Source organism: Misgurnus anguillicaudatus, chromosome 22 (assembly GCF_027580225.2).
Source record: "Misgurnus anguillicaudatus chromosome 22, ASM2758022v2, whole genome shotgun sequence".
In the NCBI taxonomy this organism is placed as follows: Eukaryota; Metazoa; Chordata; class Actinopteri; order Cypriniformes; family Cobitidae; genus Misgurnus; species Misgurnus anguillicaudatus.
This window is the reverse complement of record NC_073358.2, coordinates 31,196,713-31,214,347: the sequence shown is the minus strand read 5'-3', so window position 1 is coordinate 31,214,347 and position 17,635 is coordinate 31,196,713. Positions and strand designations below refer to the sequence as shown.

The 17,635-nt window shown below is 40.8% G+C and overlaps 1 long non-coding RNA gene across 1 annotated transcript; it reads left to right on the top strand.

The window, feature by feature from the left end:
- The first annotated feature begins 15,448 nt into the window (after window positions 1-15,448).
- On the top strand, window positions 15,449-17,635 carry LOC129439446 (uncharacterized). Its single transcript, XR_012365189.1, has 4 exons — window positions 15,449-15,577; window positions 15,878-16,057; window positions 17,355-17,471; window positions 17,573-17,635. It is a non-coding gene; the product is annotated as an uncharacterized lncRNA (long non-coding RNA).

The following is a 17,635-nucleotide window of genomic DNA, read 5'->3' as shown; positions in this document are numbered from 1 at the left end:
TAAATTGACACCAATTTACACACAGCTCTTTGATATAAAAATGATGATGATAACAATGCTAAATATTGAATAATCAAAAATCACAACCCAAACAAATTAAGAATACTGAAGCTTCTTTGATCAATATTTTCTTTGTCTTCTCATCGTTTTCGGAGGGCTGTTCTTCTTGTTCTTGTTCACTGGTGTGTAATTCTATCTCCTCTGGTTTTTGCATGTCTTCACTGTGCCTTATGGTATTTCTAATGCCTTGCAAATATTTTTTGTGGAACGTACCCAAGTTACCTTTAAAAACTGAAATAATGTTGATGATTGTTAAGCTTTTTGTGGGCCAAGACTTGTTCATCCTAGTGTTTTAGGATCTCCATATTCAAAATTGACTGTTCACTATATGCAAAAAGTTATATTTGGACATCCTCCAAGTTTAAATTAATATTAGACTAATAGCTATTTTGCTTAGCATTCCCCATAGTGTCAACAAGTGATGCACCATCTTGATCCCTGTCTCATGGAACCGTGTAACTTGTACTTGTAACCTGGGACATTTTCATGTGGTTTAATTTCATTAAAAAAATATATATATATTTCTCACCACTTGCTCTTTTAAAAACTCCAGCTGTAAGCATATTCAAAACATTAAGTGAGTTTTTACTATTGCTGAATGTTAGGAAATAACTTACCTTAGTTTTATTTTAAATATGAATTTAAAATATGATGAAATTTTTTTATAGTTTTAGAATTAAAGTACGCACACAATGCTTTGGAAACACTTAACAAATACAAAGCTGTATGAGTTAACATTATTTATGTTTATACATTTTATCATTTCGCGAAGCGCTTTTATACTTGTATCTGTTTACCCTGTGATCAAACCAACAACCTTTGCACTGCTAATCCAATGCTAATCTGAAGCCAATGCATTAGAATTGTTTACAACAATACTTCATGTATTAATATTATTTTAGCATTTGCTACATTTATAAAAAACTAAATTCTAACCAATAACATTAGTTCATGCACAAATTATAATGCAACAAAAAACACAAACGTTTTTGTATTAAGAAACATTAGCAACGATTAATAAATGCTTAAAAAACTTTTGTTTATAAAAAATTGCTTATACTGTAGTTGCTAGTTCCTGTTATGCTAACATGAAGAGAATAATGCTTCTTCTGTTCATTGCCTTGTCCATGTTTGTAATTGTAGATTAACAAGTTTAATGGTTAAATTACCACATTAACATTTTGTCTCTCACATGCTTAATTTCAGGTGAATTACACAACATTTGATAAAATGTCCAGCCAGGTAATCTCAACTGATAGTGGTACAGTTCTCATCCAAATAAATCCACAGGTGTTTCAGGACGTTGCTGAAGGACAAGATAAGAGAGAAACTTCTCACAATGCACCACTCAAAGACTTTTTAAAAGTTCAACCAAAGTCATTAGGGGTATTTTTACATTTTTGTATATCTACATAAATGGTCATATTAGCTCTCTGTATGTAATGTTATGTACCCATATAATAAAATGAAAAAAAAAACATATATCTGTAGATATATTTCTGTCCAGATATTGAGTGGAGTTATCATCATCTTGTTTGGTATTGTGCTCACCATCAATTCTGATCAGTTTGAACATACAAATGTCATCACTGGCATAACCTACTGGGTTAAGGTTAATACACACCATGTCATGAATGTTTAATCTTTGTATAAATATGTTGCATTTTCTCTGAATAATTGATTACTGTATTGTATTTTCTATTAAATATATTATAGCGGTCAAAAGCATTAGCAAACGTATTGTTAAATAGCACACAAAGATTTTAGATGGCTACTGCAGCTTGGCTTGTATATTTGGTGCAAAATGGGTGTAGTACAGGGGGCCCAACCTCATATACTTTCATAGAGAACAAAATTGCTAATGATTTGGGTGTTCAACTACATTGCATGTGCAGTCAGTGAGTTCATCATTTCAACCATGCACGTCATGTTATTTAATCACAGATTTTAACCATGTTTATTAATGTCTCGGTTACGTATGTAACCCACGTTCCCTGAAGGAAGGGAACAGAGACGTCACGTCGTGACCGACGAATTGGGAACTCGCTTAGAGAGACCAATCTGCTTCGTAAACTACTAAAACGCCAATGAACTTGGCATTGAGATATTTGCAAAATGCTGGCGCCGCCCCGCCAGGTGCGTATATAAGCCACAGGTGCAAATATGGAAATTAGCTTCGTTTCGCTGAGAAAGCCGGAAAGTGTGACCGGCCGATAAACAGCAGGGAGCAGCCCTGTGGCGACGGGACGTGACGTCTCCGTTCCCTTGCTTCAGGGAACGTGGGTTACATACGTAACCGAGACATTCCCTTTCAGTCGGTCACTACGACGTCACGTCGAATTGGGAATTCCTACCAAAACGCCACTGAGGGCTGACCTCTTCCAGTGTCTGCGTAAAGCCCTCCGGTTCCACTTAAGGATAAGGAGAATTAGGTTTTAAGGCAGTGCACTAGATGTTCCTTTAACCCCACAGTAGTGCCAGCGACTGGGAAGCACCCTATCTGAGCGGTATAGGAACGCTGCAGAAGCCACCGCCCCGTTAAGGGCTATTGGTGGGCCAAAGTCTACTGTAGTTGAGGTATAAATGACAGCCGTGGCTGTGTAAGCAAAGCAGTGCTCTGCTGAGGGAAACATGGGCTAGTAGGATTAACCCCATGGAAAAATACTCACAAAGGAACCCGGTGGGACGCAATGTGGATGCCCGAGCTAAACACAGGTTCACGAGGATGCAGCTAGTGAGAGGCTGGCAGCGGATGCTCCGCAACATCAGGCTGCCAAGGCAGCGAAGGAAGACAAATCAAATTATTACGCATTTTTGCCTTGATGGCCTTCCATACTGAGCTCAGTTTGGAGCAGCAGTCGGAGGCTGCAAGCCGACCTGTGAGCCTGTTCTCTGTGCTTCCCCTAATGAGGAAAGAACATGAGAGGAGACAGGCTCGACACGAACACTGTAAAACCTAATGAACGTGTTAGGTGTCGCCCAACCAGCAGTTCTGCAGTCTGTTAGCGAGGAACCACGAGCGAGTGCCCAAAATGAGGCAACACTTCTAGTAGATTGAGCTCTCAAATTAAATAGACAAGGAATGCCCTGGGAACTTTGGGCACAAAGCCTGGTCTGGGTCTCAGTGAGACAGCAGGACCAAATTGAAGGCAAGAATCGTCAACAGAGAATGCATATAAATCCCTTACTATCTTCAAGGAGGCCAATGCTAGCAGGGTCAGAGTTTTCATTGACAAAAACTTCAGACTCGCAGACTGCAAAGGCTCGAACGCGGGACCTGTAGGGCTTCAGTACAGGTCTCAGGGAGGAATAGAGGGAGGGTGCGAGGGGTTTAGCCTGTGAGCGCCTCTTAAAATCTAATAACCAAATCATGCTGGCCAACTGATCTGCCGTTAATAAGTGAGTGATGAGCAGAAGTAGCGGCGATATCAACTTTAATGGGAGAGGGTGACAGCCTACCATCTAACCTATGTTGAAGATATAAAAGCACAATGTTAAGCATTCTCTGACGTCCTCGAGTTGCGAAGAGCACCAGGTGACGAAAAGGGTTTCATTTAAGCGTGTAAGCCCGTCTTGTGAACGGTGCTCGTACCGCGTCGATGGTGTTAGATACCGCTTGCGATAATTCACCTAAACCTTGCGCGCTTCAACGACCATACATGGAAATCCCACAGGTCGAGGCGCGGGTGCCATAATGTGCCCCTTCCTTGAGAAAGAAAGTCCTTCCTCAGGGGAATTCGCCAGGGAGGGGCTGTCGCAAGGAGCATTAACTCTGAAAACTATTTCGTGGTCGTCCAGTACGGGGCGCCTAATAAAAGGCTCTCCTCCTCCTGCCTGACTTTGCACAGTGTCTGTGCGATTAAGCTCACTGGAGGGAATGCGTATTTGCGCGTCCCCCGCGGCCAGCTGTGTGCCAATGCATCCACGCCGAGGCTGCCCTCGGTTAGTGAATAAAACAGGCGACAGTGGGTATCGTTCGGTGACGCAAATAGATTTCTGCGCACGACCAAACTTCTTCCAAATTAGCTGGACCGTCTGGGGTGGAGTCGCCATTTGCCGGGGCGCGCAGCTCGGGAAAGTGCGTCTGCCGCTGTATTGAGCGAACCTGGGATGTAAATGGCACGAAGGAACCTCAGATGCTTTTGACTCCAAAGGAGGAGATGACGAGCGAGATGCGACAGGTGACGAGAGCGCAAAAACCACCATGAGACTGCAAGCCCGTCATACGTGGCTGATCATCCCGTGCTGGGGGCATCGCATGTACTACAGAATGCCAGGAGACCCGACTCAGGGCCATATCTTGCTATCAGAAATGCTGGGTCTGACCACGGGGTAAAATTGAAATGACACGCAGATGTAATGGTTACACGGTGTATGCCGGTGCGTCACGTTCTCCTCGATACTCGATCGTAAAGCCAACGCTGAAGCGGTCTCATATGGAGCAGCCCGAGCGGTGTCACAGCCGCGGCTGCTGCCATATGTCCAGGAGCTTCTGAAATTGTTTCAGAAGGACCGCGTTCTTCCCTCGAACTAAACCGAGGCAAGTTAGAATTGACTGGGTGTGGCTCTTGTAAAACATGCCAATAAGTCGATCGAGTCTATTTCCATACTGTGAAAAAGGATCCTCTGCACGGGGCAAAGTACTCTTTCCCAGTTGACCTGACGACTTAAATGAGCGAGATGCCGAAGCATTAACTTTGTGTTCGTGCACGTCTGCCAAGAACAGGCTATTATAAGTCGACGTAAATATAAGCAGAATGCGAACAATCTCTCTGAGATTTTAATGCCTTGACTAGCACTTTCATGGAGACACGGAGAGAGAGAGACAGCTCGAAAGGTTGTACTTAAAGGGCCATTTCACCCATAGGAACATTAATCTTTATGGAAAGTGAGTCATATTTGTAGTCAAAATGTAACATAAATGTAGAATTTTGTGCCTATTTGACAGAGAAAAGACAAAATGTGACTTTAGAGCACATTTGTATGAAAAACTACAACTGCCACTATGCACCACAATGCACAGCTCTGCAAGCCACTCCCATTAATCGGAACACGGCTCAGACATGCTATTATGTACATAAATGCCACGTTAGTAAAACAAAGAAAATAGCCACCACCACTGTGTCTGACAGACACCAATCATGACTTACTTTTAAACGTGATGTTACACACAATAACACTCTGGCCTGGTGTGTAGCAAAGTCTTATTCAAACAGTAACGTGCGGTTTCAGATCCGCAGTACAAATGTATTTTCAATTAGTTAAAAAAGGGTATGCATTTTAAATGTTTAGTTTTACCAATTTTCTTTTTGTCTCTTGTTTACTGTAATTACATTTGTGTTATTATTGGCCTCACTGCTTTCACAATATAGACATATAAAACACCGCTCAGATATGCTATTGTGTACATAAATGCCACGTTAGTATAACAAAGAAAATATAAACACTCACTTTAGTCAGACGTCCGTTTATCCCTGCATCCTCCACACAAACGCGTCCCCTGCATAATATCTCCACAGACGCGCTGCCTCAGCTCTTGGAGCTTGTGCTCGTAAACCAAAACACGTCTTTGAAATAAGCACGCGACCAGAAACATTCACAAAACAAACGTTCATATCCTTATCTGATCCAGAAATGTTAAACCGAAAGCAAACGGCGCGAGTCCGTCCAAGCTTATATACTCCGCAGCGCGTCTGCTCGTAAACCGAAACATGTCCGTGAAATAAACGTTCCAAACGCGCGCAAAGTTCCTCTCTTGCATAGAAACCTTCACCAAACAAACGCCCATATCCTTATCTGATGCAGAAATGTAATAAAGCAAGCACACAGCGGGAATACAGGCAGTAGTCTGTCCAAGCTTCTCTACGCAGCAGAGGCCGATGGTTTCTGCGTCTTCACCAGGCTCCTCTACCCAGCCGACGCCCAGGCTCCGTCTTCTCCTCGGGCTTCTGTTCCTACATCTGCCTCAGCTCTTTGCAGTATTGTGGCTCATAAAGGTGCAATGTACAGCGGATTAGAGCATCACGCTTGTAAAATCACCCTCTTCCATGTAATATTGATTAACTTCCACTGTTATTGTAACATAAATTCGGCTCGCTCCACAACTTCTGTTTAGCTTAGCTTAGCATAAAGATGGCGGCTGATCGTTTTTTTTTCGGTCTGTGTTCGTATATTTTCGTAAGTCCCACCCACTTATCTGTAATTGGTCTGAAGCGCGAGTGGGAAAAATGAGGAATGAGTGTATGTAGTCTTTCACACTCAATAGAGATACAGGATTTCCTTCTTTCAATGACGCAAAATGACGATTTTTACATCATTGAAAGAAGGAAGTGCCTCACTGAAATCAGTATTTCTCCCCTCTCAGGGGAAACTGAGGGAATGGTGCACGACCATTCAAAAACATGACTGGGGTTCTAACGGTACAAAGCTTAATGCAAATGGGTGAAGTTTCCCTTTAATAATATGCCCACCCCACGACGCAGAGTGAAAAACGGTCTAAGGCGAGGGGAGATGGACACATGAAGTACACGTCTTACAGGTCTAAGGCTGCAAACCGATCTGAATATTGAAATACGAGCCTCGGCGTTATCATCCTAAAGGATCACCTCTGTAGAGCCGGTGCGTAAATCAAATCGGTTGTAACCCGCCGCGTATTTTGGGTACTATGAGATAAAGGCTGGAAAAACCCTATCATCATATCATCATCTCGGTAAGAGGGACCGGCTTGATACATCCTTCACCAGCAGGACATCGACTTTTGCATGCAGTACATGTGCATCGGACGCTTTCACATAGTGAAACGAATGCCTGAGGATTTTGGGGGTGTGCCGGTAATTGTATTTCATAACCGAGGCGGATCATGCGCAAAACTCAACGAAACGGGCTGGGAACTAAAGCCAAGCACCCAGGAACCGTACGAGGACAGCGAAGCGAGACAGGTGGGACTGCCGGTGCGTCTGCTGTGACAGCATAAACATCTACAGTATGTGTGTGTGTGACACTGACCTGAGCCCGCTGAGGGTGACGGTCGTCTGGTCTCCTCTGCGGAGAGCGGAGACTCCGATGAGGGTGCTGGTGGTCCGGTCTCCTCAGCGGAGAGCTTGGACTCCTCAGGACACCCGCTGGCGATAGAGGAGAGGTAGGGTGAGCTGGTGTGCCCACTCATGGCTCTCTCGATCCTCCGGAGACCTGGAGAGGGGAGAGGAATGCACTCTAATGTGTGGTTAAGTGGGTACCGGCTGGACAGCCAGTGGAACCCATGCAAACCAAGGATTTTCCAATCGACCCTCTACCGGGGGAAGGAGCGAATCACCGTCTCCTAAAGAGTGATCCTCTGCCACTCCGGGTCGCCCATCACTGGCCAGTTAAATTCCCGATTTTCACGGGAAGTGGCTAAGCGGGCGGGGCGAGCTGCTGACGACCGGTTTCCCTGTGTTGCCGTGATGGGGTCCAAGGAGGGGAACGGAGGTGGCCGCCACAGGACGCCGACGGCGAGAGGCAGACTGAGGAGCCGGCGTTGGTGGACCAGGGCAGCTCTCTTCCGCCGGGGCACGACCTAGGAGATCGCCTCAGTCTGCGCAGCGGAGCTGTATGACTCCCCGGGCTCGCCGAAGAGGCCGGTCTGTGAGACAGGAGCATTCAGGAAGTTGTTCTCGTCTGCGTCCGTCATGTCAGCCAGACACAGCCAAAGGTGGCGATCTTGAACCACTCTGGTGGACATCGCACGACTGAAGATCGCGGCCTCCCTCGTAAATCTCTAAAGCCTTCGCTTGGTGAACCTGCAGCAACGTTATTGCGCGCAGGGCTGAAGCCGCCTCTCCGCATGCCTGATGGGCAGCGCCCTTAACCGGACGACTGTCTACAAACATGGGAGGGAAGGGTTGGGTGGTCCCTCCAGGACCGCAACCCCCCGCTCCACTGAAGGGGTCTCCGCCCTTAGCGGCTCCGTTGGTGAGGGAGGTGAGGGGTGAAAGCTGAACGGCCGAGAAGGCCGCAAATCACGTCAGCTCTTTGTGCCGTCGGGAAAGAAAGGCACAGGAGGTGAGGACCGAGAGGCCCGAGCAGCTCCGAAGTACCAATCATGTGGGCGGGATGGTTCGGGCGGAGAGGGGTTAACCTCTCCAACTCTACCATTTCTGCTGCTCGAGCGGGCACCATCTCCGGGACGACTCCGCCTCGGAGGAAAAAAATGGACACCCCTGATGCTGCAGAAGTGACGGGACCAGAAGGAGGTCCAATGGATTCGGCAGAAATTGTAGAACATGACTCTGCAGTCTCCACTGGAGCCTCAACCGGCTGAGGATGAGAAGGCCAATAGGTGGAGGACGCATCCTCCGTCCTACTCAGCGTAGTGATGCGAAGAGCGGACAGCGTTCCCGTAGAAACAGTCGTCTCCGCAATCCAAGAGGGTTATGCTCTCACAGAGAGAACAAAAACTCTCCACGAACACAGCCTCTGAGTGCTCGATGCCTAAGCACAAAGACAGCGCTCGTGACCGTCACTAGAGCCCTTATACTTCTCGCATCCAAGATCGCTCGGACAAAAAGCTATCCTGAAAAGGACGCGGATCTCCGAATATACGACAGAGTGGCTCTCACGTATCATTCTTTTAGGGAAATCACTCTTTAGGTGCTTAGCTGATGATGCGCACAGGGAGAGGCAACACACACACACTAAACTCAAAACAAAAAAGATGCAGAGCAGTGGAATACTGCGAGCTTCCGCTGTGTAAGTACTGTTTGTCAATCAACTTCAGCAACCATTCCCAGAAGAGCAAGTAGCTTCTCAGTAGCAGATAATGCCGGCTTTCGAAGCGAAAAAGCTAATTTCCATATTTGCACCTGCTGCTTATATAGGCACCTGGCGGGGCGGCGCCAGCATTATGCAAATATCTCAATGCCAAGTTCATTGGCGTTTTAGTAGTAAACGAATCAGATTGGTCTCTGTAAGCGAGTTCCCAATTCGTCGGTCACGACGTGACGTCGTAGTGACCAACTGAAAGGGAACTGTGCTCTGTCTCTATTCCAAACACCTGCTTTCCTCACACCCACTTCTTTCAATATGAGAGGAATAACAACATCTGTATTTTCTAAAATTGGCCATCTGGGGGCAGTACTTTGCCTTCAAGAAATAAAGGGGACATTTTATGAGGCTTTTTAAAGATGTAAAATAAGTGTTTGATGTCATGAACATTTAACCCTTGTGTGGTGTTCGGGTCTGTGGGACCCGTTTTTAATGTTTACTAAAAGAAAAATTATGCAATTAATTGTTGTTTCAACCTCAGATTCATTGGCCTTGGCTCATTTTCTATAAAGAACATAAAAATAAACAAATTTATAATGACTGTACACTGTACACCCCCCTACACATTTATATTACATATGTGGTGTTCGGGTCCACTGGACCCAGGGGTAATAAGAGAGTGAAAATTGAATGTGCTATGTAACTTCACTTTTCTCCTATCTGGGACTCCTTTGAGTGCATGAGTGTGTTTGTATATATGTCTGTACGTATGTGATGGATGCATGTCAGAGTTTTGGCCTTCGGCACTTGCTGTAACAGCGCAAGTATACAACATGTTATATATCAAGCATGAACACTTGTCTGCCCAAAAAACTTTACCTTTTGTGTAACAGGAACCATTCTACATTTTACCATTATATTCCTTACAAAAAATAACCATGATTGTATTATAGTAAAAGTGTAGTAATCATGGTAAATTGGTGTATTGATTACCATTTGTAAAACCATGTTTACCACAAAACCTTTGGTGTGTGTGTGTGTGTGTGTGTGTGTGTGTGTGTGTGTATGAGTGTGTGAGAAAGAGTGAGAAATAGAGAGTAAAATTTCATATCCAAGCATTTTCAATCATTTTAGGTTGTAGCCAAAAGCAACACATTGTACTGCAGTGTGTGTGGACATAAGATGGACAGGAAGACACAGTATACGTCTATAAAATGCAAGAAATGCATATGCAACACATCTACACAGTAAAAATGTGCTTCTTATGTGTTGTGTAGGCTGACATGAACAGGTTATGTGTTCAGTGTGGATAATGTGTTATTATACCACATCTTTTCAGATGAGGCTTGTGCTGTGTAGACAGACACAAATGTGTACAATTTCAAACTAAGTTCAAATAATTAAATATCAAAGTGATGAAAAACTTATTTGAGATGAAAAAGTGATGAAAATACTTATTTTATATAAACATCTGTGGGAGAATAGAATTTTCTTCTCTTATTTCAAATTATCACAAAAACGAATGGCACTTTAATCTATAAATAGTCCTCTACCAGTGGTAAATGACAAATATTAACCATAAATTCTGTCTATATTACTTGCAATAAGGCTAAAGTAATCATCTGTAAACAGTTATACATAAATTTGTATGAATGCATTGGTTTAAGATACGAATAATACAGTGGGTCCACTAGACCCACAAACATTGTCTAAGTAACAGAAATATGAACACCACACGAGGGTTAAGTTGTTTTCACAAACATACATTACAAAAAACTTACAGCTGTCATCTTGAGACAAAACAATGACACTTATACGGTATATATTTAAGATAAGCCAGTGCAAGCTGTTTTCAGTTTAAACAGCTGAAACATACATTTTAAATGCCAGTTCTCACTGGTCAGACAACTACCAACTCCAAACAGAAACCAACAGATACCAGCAGACACCCACATTCTAAAGTCTCATTTACTTTGATCCAACAACACTGCCAACAGGGGTTTCACACTGGTCAGACAGACTCCAACAGATGCGTCCTCTCCGGGAAACTGCCCATTTATGTTTCTCCCAAACAATTCCTCACCAATGAAGACCAATGTTGGATTATGGAGACACAGTACTTTCAACATTGAGTTAATGTGCAAACATTTAATCAGGGTTCTAAATTAACTTTTTTGACCACCAGCCAAAGTGGCTGGTAACTTTCTAAAGTTACCAGCCAATCAGCATTTCCACTAGCCAAATTTTTTCCGGTGAAAATAAGAGAAATTATGAGTGCCACTGAATGATACAATTTGTTTTTTCTTTCACGTGCGTGCGACAATCCTGACAAAACTTGACAACATTTTTGTGATGAAACAAGCTTTCTTCATTTCTCTGTCAATAGACATTAAGCTTTACTGGGGCACAGGCCCCCCACTTTTTGCTGACTTTTTTTGAAAGCCTGCTGTGTGCAAGAAGTGTGCAACACTTCTATACAATGTCCTTTGCTTAACCCACTATTCTACAGTGCAACAGGTACTGCGAAAGATAAATATGTATTTAAAAATATTTAAGTATAATCTTCATCATACCTAACATTATTATCATGTTTGGAGGCATTAATGGCATAAAATGTTTGGTAATAATGACAGTAGAGAAATATTTTCTACATTATACAATGATAGCAATGATTAATAACTTATTTTTACAAGAATATTTTAAGAAACCAGTCATTTTATGACTGCTATACTAAATAATCTTAGTCATAGTTACTGTTAACTGTTATGTAAGTTAGTGTCCTAGAGTTAAATATTAGTAAACTAAATATTAATTTAATATATGTAAATACAGAACAGTATAACACATACATCTGTTGATTTTCTCAGCAACATTGCAATTCAAAAGACTTGACAAAAGGTTTTCCTGAGATTTTTCCTCTAATATTTGAGAACTGACTGAGTGTGGATGTAGTTTGTCTTACCTCCCTTAAACTTATCATCTCCTTTCTGCTTCCTTTTCCCTGCTTTGCACAAAACATTTCTGATGTCCATCTACAGAAGCCAATAATGATCGAGTCAAAATAATATTATCATTATTATTTAGAAACGTACTTCTCGTCATGTTTTCATAATTACTCATTTGCGTGGCGCCCCCTTTGGATGCAGTTGCGCGCGCGGATGAACGCAAAGACGCGCGTGGACATGGATACATGCGTGCACGCGTCAGTGCGACGCTTCGTCGCTACAAGCGTAAATTGGGTAAATACATTGCATATAGATCTGAATACACTAGTTAACTGCTAAAATTTAAACTTGAGATTTACACCTGGGCACAAAATATTTACTCTGGGGCACATGCCTCAGTAAAGGGGTGTGGCGACACCGCTGTCTTTTAGTCTATCCTCCCTGCTCTGCCCGTTCGTTCTCCTTCTTCCGTTTGTTTTCTGGTGGACGCACTCTGTCGTTTCCATGGTTTCTCGCGCTGGTTTCGCTGCAAACTGCGCGCAGCCAATGGGCGTATGCAACATTATCACGTAGCATTACGGCACAGTGTTTATGGGAAATGTAGGAAGTACTGCCAGAGGGATAAATGACCGAGAACGGAGCTTTATGTATCATGCTTGCAATGCCTCATGCATCACCAGCCAAAGTGGCTAGTACGTTTTTATTAATACCCGCCAAAATGAATTTTAACCCGCATTTGGCGGGTTGGCGGGTGTTAATTTAGAACCCTGCATTTAATGTCTGGAATTAGACTTCAGATGTATCAAACTATGTTTACTGGCTTCCTATTTAGCATGAACTGACTGTCATGAAAGTAATCAAAATGGTATGGCGATGTCAGTGCAAAACCACTGCAGTGCAATGTTTTCTCTGAGATGAGATCTGTTTACAGCGTGTCACCACCAAGCGGCCCCTGGAGATCACATGGGTAGTGAAAACACTCTTAAAATGAATGTGTTAAATTAACACATCTTGTGTCTAGTTAAGGACAACACATCTAGTGTGTTGTCCTTAACTTAATCTCTGTGTTATTTTTGGAATAACACACTTTGTGTTGTTTTAACACATCTTGTGTTGTCCATTTCGTTTATTTAAGCTCACAATCTACACGAAATGACACACAATGTGTTAAAATAACACATAATGTGTTAAATAGTTTAACACAAAACAATGTGTTAAAATTAACACATCCTTTCTTAGAGTGAAGGATTGATGTAAATTATGACTCCACCCACAATAGCACTACCATGCAAGGTGCAGTTCACTCATTGCACCAAAAAATATGTACCAAAGTCTACCAACACCCTCCAAAATTTGTCATGGGCATTCACTGCCCATCTTAAGTCAAGTAAAATTCATTTATAAACAAATCTCTTTTATATAGGGTTATATAATAAGAGTGAAATTAATAAATACATTTAGTTAGTTTGTATGTAAAATTAAGTGTTCACCATGACGCCATGGACATTTGTTGGACGATCATAAATGGCTTATTTCAGGTCAATTAAAATATTATACGTTATTATTTATAAAATTGTTGATGTATAACACTTCATGGTTCGTTACAACACATCTCTCTTGTGACACTCAGTTGTTACAATTACAAAGGACAAAATATAACTGCAAGCATTAGAACATTATGTGAAAAACAAACAGGTTAAGAAGAGGTGAGAATAAAATTAAATCAAAATTGTAATAGATACACATAAGAACACATGGGATTCGAACCTCAGTCTCAAAGCATGCACTTTATTTGGTTGTGCTACTTAGTTGACAACGTTTACCCAGCTTTTCAGAACTGCAAGCATTCAATCACAAAAGGTACAGAAATGACAGAAATACAATGGATTTATATACAAATCAAATACCTTAAGTGAAAATGATATAATAAGGTTCGCTAAATCTGACAGGGACTTTGTCACAGGCCCAGTCAACTTTACGGAGGTATTTCTTAAAAATGTGCAAGTAATCACAAAAATCTATTCAGTCATTTCTGTGTGGCTTGGTCCAAAGTTTGTAAAACAAAAAAACACAGTGAACATGAACGTAATGTAGGAAAATAACAAACAAGGTATCATTGGAATCGATATAAACCAACGAATACAATGACACAAGTTTTTAGAAGTTATGTGTTTTTCTAAAAACTGTTATAGCTTATGAACACTAGATGGCAGTGTCTTCAGACTTCCCAGGTACCTGCAGGACATCATGCCTATGGTCCCTACCAAATTTTGTGCCGATAAATCACATAGATTAATAGATATCACAATTTGTGTTTTTTTTTAATGGTGGATAGGCAGTTTATCCAATCCCACCCACCATAATAGATATAGACAGATCCGGCATGAGCCAAAGAATCCATAGACATCAAGATCATAAATTCTGGCAAATATTTCAAAAGTTATGAGCAGAAATAAAAAAAATTCAGATTTCGCAAGCCATATGTGGCGCTGTCACCAAATTTGGCACAAATTCATGGTCCCAAAACTCTCATATTTTGATAGATCAAAGAATGACAAAATACAGACTTAGAACCAATTTTGGGTTACAATTTTTATGTTTGCAACATTGTAACTTTTAAAACTTCCCCAGGAAAAAGAAGTGACTGAACAGAATTTTGTGTGGAACAGTCTGAAGATCATCTCAGCAAAATTTCATAACAATTTAAACAAAAGTGTAGGAGAAGTAGCGCTCGACCCCATGTAGTTAGCCACATTACTATTTAGGACCCCCAATATAATTGTGCCAAATGTCATAATTTTCCTACTTATGGTTCATAGGGCTGCCATACACTTCCAATGGTTAATAATAATAATAATAATAATAATAATAGAAACAATATGTGCCTTAGCACCTTCGGTGCTTGTCCCCTAAATAAATGAGTAACATTACTGACTTGCAAGTACAATACATCCTTGTGTCATTTGGGTTATTTTCAACCCAGCACTGGGTCAAGAAGGGATGAACCCAACCTGATGGATTGTAATTTAATTTATGCTGGGTCAGATATAAACATTTTATGGGTTAACGCAACAATTGGATTTGTCCCATTATGACCCAACGCAGGGTTAAAAATAACCCTGCATTTTTAAAATACACGAAGACAACATGCAAACAGTTTGGACACATCACGCTACTACAGTAGAGTGTAATATACAGCCCAAAATAAATAAATGCACACAAATAAATACACAAAGAGTATTCCCAATATACTAACTTAGGTTAAATTGCTCCTGAGAGTGCAGCAAAGGGAAAACAGAAGTGTGTGAAACTGTCCATGGGCTGCATGCGCACCTGCTTCACTGACAACCAAATCAAGTAGAGGATAAATCAGCATGTTAAGTGTGGGTTCGTTTGTTTGTCTGTGTGGTACGGTTTGTGATATCCGCACACAAACAGCTGTCAAATGGTAAGGAAATATGAGGCAACCACAACCTGTGCATAACAAGACACAAGATTAATCAATATCAATTTAAATATAATACATTTAAATGTAGAACATGACGTAACAAATCTCTCTTGAGGTGTACAAAACGGTAAAATGCAATATGTTTCTGATTAAATATATTATTACATGCAGCCTGTGCAAAAATGCTTAGACTCTCTCAATGGTCAAAATTAATCCCACCTTGTGTCATCTGTATGTAGAGCACTTTGAATGAGAGGAAACACATCAACAGTTCCTGTAAAGTACATTGCAATAGCCAAGCTTATTTTTAGTGGTTCTTTACATCATAAAGAGACACTATAGCAACAAACAAGCAACATCCATAAATCTCATTTAATTTCAGGTAAAATATTATATGCATCATGTTTATGTTTTGAAAAATGGCATCTGTATTTATATGTTAAGTTAAATGTGTATTAATATGCAAATTATATCAGCCCTATATGACCTGTTGTGTACTGCAGAATTTTTATTTATAAGTGTGAACTAAAACAATTATGATTTAATGGTAGTAGAACTGCAGAATTAGCACATGCTTAAAATGCTTTTTCTGTTCATTTTCATTTTCCGCTCTGTCTGTGCGTCTTGTTGAAGATTTACAGGAAGATTTGATGAGACTTTTTCTCTTACTGTTTCACTCCAGGCGAAATCATAAACCTTTGCTAAAATGTCCAGCCAGGTAATCACAGCTGACAATGCTGAAGTTTTCATCCAAATAAATCCACAGGTGGCTCAAGACAGTGCTGAAGAACAAGATAAGAGTGGAACTTATCAAAATGTAGCCATCCGTGTATTTCTTAAAGTACAACCAAAGTCATTGGGGGTAATGTATTTTTTAGCAAGAGCTGTTGAACACTATTGGGTAGTTTCCCGGACAGGGATTATCTTTACCCATGACTAGACCTTAGTTTAATTAGGAAATATAGCAAGTTTTAACAAACATGCCTAGCTAAAAACATTTCTGATGTGCATTTTATGGCAAAACAAAGGGCACTGATGTATTGTGCAGTGCAAGTTGTTTTTAGTTTGGACAGCTCCTATACATTTATTCAGGGGTGTTATGCACCAATTTCTTTAAGGGGGCACAGTGTGCACAGCTCACAGAAATGTGACATCAAACGAAATATATTATAGAGCTTTCAGTCTTTTCCAGGCACTTACATTTCTAGCAATCTGAGCACCCCTGCTTTCATGCAAAAACCTCCAAAATAAAAGTGTTGACTAACTTTTATATCAAATACCATTCAATCGGAATAATGACATATTGCATCATATTTACATCTGAAATGGCATGTTTTGTTTATTAACGTTTTGTTTAATCACTTGTTTAATTCCCATTAATGCATTTTGCAAAACAACTGCATTATCCAATTAAATTAATGTAATTTTAAATCCATAAAGTATATAAACAACAAAAATGACATAAGCTATAGCCACGTGATTGATTTGAATGTTCAATAACGATTTAAAAAATATGTTTAGATAAAATTATTAGAGGAACGGACAGGAGCGCAGCCCCTGCCACCAGAATAAAGTAATGTAACACGATCAAAACGGCGAAAATCTCCAAAAAGTGACAAGGATGCAGCACAGAATGTATAATATTGTGCATATTAAACAGATTAAAAGACAAGTAACAGATTAGTTGACGCTTCTTTGATTTTGAGGTTGCATGCAAAATCCAGTTGGCTCAAAAAACCGAGTGGGCACAGGCCCCCTCAGTTTGAATGGGCATGACGCCTCTGCATTTATTTTAGTCTAGAACTAGTCTAATCCCTGTCCGGAAAACCGGCCATTTGTCTTAAAAATTTGTGGAACTATAAATATGCACATATGTCCAAATAAAAACTTTAATTCATTTGAAATATATGTGATAATATATTACCATATATCAGCTAGCTTGTTTCCGCTATGTTGTAAAAAATAATAAAAAAATCAGACTTTTTTGAGATACAGAATTACAGAAATACAGAAAAAAAATCAGAATTCTGAGATACAAAGTCAGAATTTTACTTTATTATTTTTTACAATATGGCAGAAACAAGCATCCATAGGAGCTACCTTTATGGGATGTTTATTATAATACAATAAAACTAAAAACACATGTCTGCCCTCCATAGATTGTGCAGATTATGATTGGAGTTGTGACCTTCTTGGTTGGTATTGTGCTCACCATGACAATCCACTATTTCAGGATAATTGTCATCACTGGTATATCCTACTGGGGATCACTCATTGTAAGTTCAGTCCTGTTAATTTGCATTATTGCTTCTGTCTTTAATACTCTCATTATAAATAGCATTATTAATGTTTAGTATTTCTTCTTGTTCATTCTCAGTACATCATTGCTGGTTCTCTATCTGTTGCTGCTGAAAATAAACTAAATCCCCGTCTGGTAAAA